General features: G+C 34.3%; 1 long non-coding RNA gene across 2 annotated transcripts in view; it reads right to left on the bottom strand.

Moving 5' to 3' along the window:
* Window positions 1–6,090: 6,090 nt before the first annotated feature.
* The window catches only part of LOC139705254 (uncharacterized), a 47,034-nt gene continuing 43,796 nt past the window's right edge, over window positions 6,091–9,328 (bottom strand). For both annotated transcript variants that reach the window (XR_011707158.1, XR_011707157.1), the window contains exon 3: window positions 6,091–6,207. This is a non-coding gene — a long non-coding RNA (uncharacterized lncRNA). The remainder of the gene's footprint in view (window positions 6,208–9,328) is intronic.

Below are 9,328 nucleotides of genomic sequence, written 5' to 3'. Positions count from 1 at the left end.
TCTGCAAGTCAGAGAGAACATTTGACCTTTGGTTTTTTGGAATTGGCTTATAGTCCCCATAATCATTTCTAAATGAATGGATGAGAGCAATTGCCTTGATGCTTTGCACAATAGAAAGAGGTTTCAATTAAATTCTGAGTGTCAAGAACCCTCTTCTTTCAGGCTTTCATTCCTCCTTTAGACTAACCACTACTAAAAATACATCTTTTACCTATACTCCTTAGCTCCCTTTGAGACCTGTCATCCAAATCAATTACTACAATCTTAGGAGTCTGAGATCTCTCCACTCCCTCACTCATGTTTCCTGGTCACCTCTCATGATGGACTTTCCTAACTGTGTTTTCCTCTCTTTGGAATCAGACCCTCCCACTCTCTAAGTTACTTATTAAAAAGTTCCTCTCACTTGTTGATTATGATTACAACTTACTTATCTTGACATCATTGGTACAAGAAGGAAGATGCCATGTATCATTCTTTGTTATTGTCACTGGTGATGAAACGAATCCCCTTTCTACAAAACCAACTATAAACTACCTGAGAACCAGATCACATCTGTTAACTCTGCTCAAAATGCAGTATAAATGGGGATGTGTTAAGAGCACAGAAAGTTCTTGCTGGTTAATGTGATTCTGCACCTCCACCAATAAGCAATGTATGTCTGATTCCATTGGGCCAAAAAGGAACTGCTTAGGCTGTTAAGAACTCAAAAATCTATTAATCAGATAAGCACAGTTTTAAGTATCTATCGATAATACAAAGTATAAATTTAAAAATACAGCATACGATTTCATATAATAATCTCTGATGTTTGTGTCACAATGTATAGCTTTGCGGGAGAGGACCTTTTGGGTATTTTTGTTTGTTTATGAGTAAGCATATGCACTATCTCATTTAAATCTGGAGACAACCCAATTTCAGTCTCCAAAAACTATGTCCTTGATCCTCATTTTATAGAGAGAATTATTGTTGGGATAATGGTCTAATTTTTAAATGTTAGAATTGCTCTCATCACCATTTTCTTGATAGCCTACTCTATTTCTTATGAACCAATAAACCATGTCTGTAGCAGGAGAATTAATTCGTGCCTAAAGTTTGTTCACCCTGAGTTGCAGAAAGATCTGGACATGCCTGCCTTGCGGCATTCATCTTTTTTTTTCTCCCTTGTCCTGAAACCCCTTTCCCCACCGGAGGCTTTCCTTTCTGAAAATCTGTCTCAAAAAGTGCACATACATATCCTTGCACATACACATCATATTTTAGCCCATTGTCCTGAATTCTTTGTATTTATAGAATACAACACTGTAATTGGTAGGTATTTTCTTACTTAGTTCTGTATTCAATTAAGTTAAATTAGGTGTAAATTCATACATGGAAGAAACTTAGTCTCATTCTCCACCTATGATTGAAACCTGGCTCAGTGCTTGGCATATAATGAATTCTTAATTGTATGAATGATTATGAAGACATCAGGAGTCTCCAATAAGGTATGAGACAGTGAGTGAGAGGTGTACCAGATCAGTTAGAGGAGCTGGTGCATGCTGCAAAAGGCAGATGTGATATCCACCATAGTATTGCATTTTCCTCCGTTGCAATCCCCAAAGGCTTATGAAGGGCTGCAACTGAAAGAATATTAATTAAAAATATTAAGCTCTCTATAGAAGACGAAGAGAACACAATATTGGTGATACAGTGCTGTGGCTTAACCGTTGAAAAAGAGAAAGCAGTGTCTTCAGGGTTGACAGCAGCTGGCTCTGGCCATGACAGAAAAACATCACCCAGTGTCTATTCAGAGCCTCTCAGCAGGAGCTGTGACATTTCCAGGGGATCAGCACCTTAACTTTCATTTAGCATCTGAAGGGAAAATCGCCTTCTCTTTGCCTCTTTGGAAGCATGGCTGGAGGAAAATGGTGCCTGTCCAATGGCAACTGAGCCTTGGTAGAACATACACCACTCTGTGGAGACTCTGAGAACAGTGAATTCCAGTTTTTAACTCCCAAATTAATGTAGTCTGAAAAACAAATTATAATGTGCAGAGCCTTCAACTGAAGTACACTCAGTAGGAGTGTGTGTGTGTGTGTGTGTGTAAAGGAAAAAGAGAAAAATACAACATCAAGAGATGATATGATGGAGCTGGGATTGTGGCTCAGTGGTAGAGCGCTTGCCCAGCATGGGGAGGCACTGGGTTGGATCCTCAGCACCACATAAAAATAAATAAATAAAATAAAGGCATAAAAACATTTATATTTTTTAAAAGAGAGAGATGATAAGGTCCTTTACCACTAATGAAGTAAAAGATACTACATTATGGAAAGCCTTAATAGTTTTGCTGTATGTGTGTAAAAAATGATAAGAAGGTGCCGTGATTCACTTTGATCAAGAAAAAGTTTTTGGAGAAATGCCTAAGAATGTTCTAGGAATTGCTAGCATAAATGAAAACAAAACCAAAAGTTTGGATAATATTTAAGAGTATGACATGAAAAAAGTGAGACATAAATAATCATATATATATAAACATAGCATATAAAATATTTGTGAGGGAGGAGATTGAAATGTTCTTTTTGGTAATAGCATGATTTTGATTCTTGGCCCTCATGAGCTACTGTGTGTTTCCTAAGTTCTGAGGAAATCAACTTCTTCTAGGAAAAGTGAACAAATATTGTCTACTTCTCATGAAAAAAAAAAGTTAATGTAAACAAAAATTATAATATGCTACATGGGAATTGTAATTCATACTTAGTTCCTCCCCCTTCCTTTAAAGATTAGGAAAATGAGGCACAAATAAATTATTTTACCTGAAACCATAGAGATATTTGTTGGCAGAAACTTCTTACTATCTTAACTTGTTTAGTATATTCTTTATATCCAATATACTTTACTTTTCTATATTAAATATTTTGTACTTGCTATGGAAAAATTAGAAAATGCTCAAAATTAGAAAACAAAGAAAAACATCACTAAGATTCTACTATTCAAAGACATTTACTGTTACATTTTGATATATTTTTCCAGTGTTTCTCTCTAGGAATTGATTTTTTAATGAGTTTTTGTTTTATCTTTGCAGTGGTTTTGTTGACTCTAGCTTATTTTAATTAGTAGTCTAATATAAGAATTACTAGTAACACCTAGCATTTCATCTAATGCACACATCAAGTTTATTTATCAATTGTTATACTGGTTATTTCCAAACTTTTTTATATAGTTATACTATCAAAAAATTATGTTTGGAAATTCGTATTTAAAGTATTTATTCCTTCTGTTCAATTCTCTGCCTTGCAATTTATGTAATTTAGAAGATGTCAGGTTAATATGAAGAGGAACTTTGTAAATGGTTAAGTTCAAGGATGAAGGTCAGCAAGGTGAGAAGTTACAGGGAGGAGTTTAACCTATCACCAGGCAGTAGTGAAAAGCTGTGCTTTTAGGTTAGGTACTTTTTCCAACGTGGGCACTTTGACAAGTTGGATAAGCGCTCTCAACCTCAGTTACTTTGCCCACACTGGGAACATATTTGTACATCCTTCCCACTATGACTGTTGACAGACTAAAAGAGCAATCCTGTACAGCACTGAGACAGGGTCTGGCGATCAGTGAGTGTTCGAGGAGCATCTGTTATGTGTCTCAAAAGATTTCATAACAACAAGAAGAACAAAAAAGGAATCAGGAATTACAGATCCACCTGGAGACAGGACTGAATGATGGTTTCCTCATTCCAGTATCCAAAGTGCATGGAAGTTTTAAAGTCAAGAAGCGGACGGAGAGGGACACTGAGATATAGGTCACCTTGGAAATAATTTGGCAGAATCGTATTCTGAAAAACCATTTTCCTGTTGTTCCCTTTTCCCATTCAATTTCTTATTCTCATACTATTCCATGAAACAAGTTAGTTCCGTGCAAATGACCTTGGGGTCAGAGGACAAGGAAAGGGAGCTTTTTTTTTTTTTTTTTTCTGTAAAGAATCTTCTTCCAGCTCTAATCGGACCTTCATGGATTCAAAATGGAGAAAAATGTCATCGGCTCAAGTGAGATTCTGTCCTAAGACTTGAAGACCTTTGCTTGGACTGGCTGAAGGGAGCTTTGCCACTGAAGAGCTGAGTAACTGGACCCATCACTTAAGCTAATTGAAAGTAACTAGATGTATTTTAAAATGTGGAAGAGGCGATTTTTTCCCCCTATGTAATATATGATAAGTCTTTCTAAAAATAAGTATGCAGATTATTTTGATTCATCTTGCTATGAGATAGCTGGGCTGGGAATGGCTCATAATTTAATTGTACACAGTGCTAATATTTATTTAGAAGGAAGCATAAAATTTAAGCCCCATCTTAATTCACTTTCCCCCAGAAATTTAACTAGCAAATATGTAAATCAATGGATGTGTAACTGATGTGATTCTGCAATCTGTATATGGGGTAAAAATGGGAGTTCATAACCCACTTGAATCAAAGTGTGAAATATGATATATCAAGAAATTTGTAATGTTTTGAACAACCAACAATAAAAAAATAAAAAAAAAAAACAACAAAAAAGAAATTTAACTAGCAAGAAAAAAAGGGATAACTCATCAAATTCCCTCCATTATTATTATTATCATCATTATTTTTACTGTTTTTTGTGGACAATTGCCAGAATTGAGTGTTTCATTAAATTAACACAATGTAAAATGCTGTATTAGTCTGCTCAAGCTGCTATAACAAAATACTATTTGTTGGCTTGGTGGTTATACAAATAGACATATTTTTTACAGTTCTGAAATTCAGAAAGTCCAAAATCTAAGTGCTGGGCAATTAATCCCTGGCAAAGAACCTCTTCCTGGTTTGCAGACTTCCACCTTCTCTCTATGACCTCACATGGCAGAGGAGAGCTCCAATGTCTGTTCCTCTTATCAGGGCCCCAATCCCATCTCAAGAGCCTTGGCTTCCTAACTTCCTTTAAACTGAGTTAGTGCCATCTCTAAATACTGTCACTTGGAGGCTGGAGGTTTCAACATATGAATTTTGGAAGGAACCCAATTCAGTCCACACCAAATGCCAAAATATTTACATGTATAGTTTTGTTTTGTTTTTTCAGTTTTTTTTTTTGTTTTTAAACCAAGTAAGCTACATTTTGTGACTCCAATATTAAATGCTCTAATAGCTTGGATCTGTGACTAGATTTTGTTTATACTAAAAAAATTCTTGATAGAACACACTCTTCCGTTTTTATTAAAATATGAGCACTAATGTAAAATTGGAACAATATGTCATATGATTTACTGTATTCTGGGTCAAGTGTTGAAAGAACTATTCAGACAACCTGCCAGGTTCTGTTAGGTTACACCCAAAGCTTCATGGTTTAAGACAAATGCAGGCTGAAAATTTGACTCACAGACATGTGGTCTGGCTCAAAACTATGCTACATGTATCTGGAAACACCCGCACCCCCCCCCCCAAATACACATACACACCCACGTATACACACAGAGCCAAGAAACACAGAAATGTCTTCAAAGAATGAAAGCAAAAACCAGAAACTGAATATCTTGTCTTACAAATTTCCTCCATCTCTTGGAGAAGCAACTTGGTATTTCCTTTGTGGTTTTCATTTCAAGGAATTTTTAAAATTCAGCAGTAAGTTGCTTTCTGTATTATCTCATAATACAATTCCCTCTTTAAAAATGGATGTATTAATAGAGGTACTTGGGGCATCAGAAGTTTGTATGAGGTATCAGAGAGGACTGGGAGAAGGTGTATAAAATGGTCTGAGGAGAGAGAAATCTAATACTGGTTGGCTTTCTCATGTTAGCCTTTAATCCCTCAGGTACCAACATTAATGTTAGGCCTTAGGATAACAAGGATTTTGGAAGAAACCTTAAAATGAACTTCACTTAAAATGGAAAATAAAGCAATATCAAATATTTATAGGGTGCTGTGCATGTCTAAGTATTTACAAAACTTACCAAATGATAAAGCAATTGTTACAATTATCTTTCAAATCCCCAACAACACTGTGTCTGGTACCCAGTGGATGCTCAAATCGTTTGCTGTTTAGTTGTTCTTTTTTTTTCTAATCAGAATTGGAAAAAAAAGGTTGAAATAACAAAACTACCAGACACACTTTAAGAAAACCATTTCTTGTAATTCATTTCCTCCAGTTGCTGATATGTGTTGCTTTGGTTTCTATCTTCTTGTTGAGCAATAAGTACCATTACTGTTATCTTCATGATCTTCTCATCTAGAAGGCAAGAAAATAATCAACTTGACGTGGCTACACAAATGTGAGCTAAGACAATTTCTGAGCATACATAGTGTTTGTGGAACAATCTTCTCTAGGAAATTCAGAACCATCAGACCTGCTCCGCCCCTACACAGTGCAAGGAAATCATTCATAGAGACCATCACCAGGGGATTCTGTCTCCAAGTTCAATGAGCCTGTTGCTCAAATTGACTTTACATGTGAAGTTGTTTTTGTCCCAAACTCTAAAGTCCAATATCTGTGTTTTTGATAGTTCACACCTTTTACTCAAGACCCAAAATATTATTTTAACTCATTAAAAAACTTGAAGCTCAGCAAGGCCCCACATAAACTAGCTACTGCATTTCTGAGGTTCATTTGTCTACCTAAGAACTTGGCAACTATAACCGACACTCTGCTTTGGCCCGTGAATAACTAATACAAGTAGGGGAAATTCTTTTATATTTTATTCCACAGTAGGATTATTTTGGTAGTGAAATTCTACCTTCCAACATAAGGATAGAAGAAACCTATTAGGACACATGTTTTACAAACTCTTTCAAACTATTTTTCTAACATTTAAGTTTTGGCAAATGTCTTACTACTTTCTGCCCATTATATTTTTCTCTAACTTACAATGACAAATGAAATTTCATGAAAACTTTAATTTAAAAGGTTTTTTAATATATATTTTCATTTCTCACACTAAGTGGAAACATGTCATTGAAGTTCATGAAAGAAAACACTGTTGATGTGTTGCTCTATCCCAGAAAATAATTATGGCCAGGCTGTGATAATGATATTGCATAAATGTAAGGATATCCTATTAAATACTGTGAAGAACATCAACTGTTTTTAAGGTCTGATAAAGAATTCTTTAAGCTATTTTTAACTGTGTCCTTTATAATGGTTAGCATGCTGAGAGACTGATAATCCATAGTAACACAAAAATTTTTGCAGCCACATGCAGTGATGAATTTATATTTGAAATTTGGCTGAATTCAATTGCCAAAGCTTTGGTTAAATCCTGATTAATATTTATCTCAAGTAGAAATAGTTATCAAACTGGTAGATGGAGATGAAAGTGAACAATACTTTAAAATATCAGGATTACAGTGATCTCTACTCCATGAAAATATGAGAATCTATAGAAGCAAAAGGTTCCCTGAAGTTCTGAGTCCAGTTTATGTATAATGGATGCTCTTTTATACCTGCTCATCAGAACAGTGGTGAAAACACTGCGGTTTTCTAGACCTTGTTCAGATATCTCATTCATAACATTACAAAAAAAAGAAGAAAACAAACAAACAAAAACCCCAAATCCTCATTCTATTCCAATGCATCTACCATAGCAACCATATATCTAGCCATAAAACAAGACATATATTTAAAAGAATTTAAACTATTCATGGTATATTCTCCAACCACAATGGAATTAACTTAAAAATAAACAATAAAGATAACAAGTGAACAACAAACAATTCTCTTTTTAATATAGATACAAAAATTAACAAAATTTTAGCAAATAAAATTCAATAACATATAAAAGATAATATGCCATGATTAAGGTTGGTTTATCCCTGGAATGCAAGATTTGTTTAATATTTAAAAATTAGTCAATGGAATCCGCATATTAATAGCTTAAAAAGAAAAATTTATGCAGAAAAAATAAAAATCATATTAGAAAAAAATGTTTAAATTCCTACATCCTTTCCCGATAAAAGCTTTCAGCAAACTAAAACTAAAGTAGGGTTTCTCAACCTAAACATTATGGATATTGTGAGTCAGATAACTATTTGTTGTGGGAAGCTGTTCTGTGCACTGTCGCATGTTTCTCAGACACCTTGCCCCAGTTGTAACAGCTAAAAATGTATCAAAACATTGACAAATGTCCACTGGGGAACAAAATCACCTCCAGTTGAGGACAACTGAACTTGAAAGAATTCAATTGCCAAAGCTTTGGTTAAACCAAAAAGGGTATCCACAACAGCAACAATAAACAACAAGATTAAAAAGGAAAACACTTGAAGCTAATATTCTAATAGTAAAAGGTTAAATGTGTTTTTCATTAGATCCAAGACAAGGGAAGTATGTCTATTTTCATGAATGTTATTCAACAATGTAATGCAGACTCTAGCTTTATTCTAGTGGAATAAAGCAACAAGAACAACAATAAATAAATAAAAGGCATGAAGATTTTAAAAAGAAATAAAACTTCATTCTTATACAATATGATGATCATCTTCATAGAAAATCATATGCATCTTCAAAAAGCTACTAGTACTAGTTAGTCGTGTGACATTGCATGAGAGTCAATTAGATCAATACAACATATAGAGAATCTAGAAATAGAAGTATACATATTTTGGTCAGTTGATGATTGTTAAAGGTGAAAAGACAATTTCATGAAGAGAATTGTTGTAAATGATTCTGAAACAATTAGATATCTGTATTTAAAATAAAAGAATTTTTATTTACACTTAATATAAAAAATTAACTCCAAATGTATCATAGAACATAAATGTAAAAACTAAAACTATAAAACTTCTAACATAGAATAAAGGAAAATATAGGAGAAATCTTTGTGGTCTTAGATTCATCAGTTTTCTTTGACATGAGGCCAGAAATTCGATCCATAAAAGAAAAACACTGATAATTATTTCATTTACCACAATTAAGAACATCTGCCCTCCAAAAAGAGAGTAAGAAAATGAAAAGACAAACTATATTGGGAGAAAATATTTGCAAACCACTTACCTAATGAAGTTCTTTCTTTTAGAATATTTAGAATATATGAAGATCTGCCCCTTTATTAATTAGAAAACCAACAACCCATATTGTAAATATGGACAAAAGATTTCAATATGTATATATTGGTTCTAGGATTGAGCCCAGGTGTGCTTAACCACTGAGCCACAAACCCTAGCCCTTTTTATTTTTTATTTTGAGACGAGGTCTTGCTAATTTTCTTAGAGCCTTGCTAAGTTGCTGAGGCTGGTTTCGAACTTGCAATCCTCCTGCCTCAGGCTTTTGAGGTACTGGGGTTACAGGCATGCGCCACTGTACCTAGCTAAAGAGATATTTTTATCAAAGATATAATGATAACAAATAAGCACATGGA

The sequence above is a fragment of the Marmota flaviventris genome, chromosome 3 (assembly GCF_047511675.1).
Source record: "Marmota flaviventris isolate mMarFla1 chromosome 3, mMarFla1.hap1, whole genome shotgun sequence".
NCBI lineage: Eukaryota > Metazoa > Chordata > Mammalia > Rodentia > Sciuridae > Marmota > Marmota flaviventris.
The sequence above is the reverse complement of the archived record's forward strand: the minus strand, read 5'-3'. Positions and strand labels throughout refer to the sequence as shown.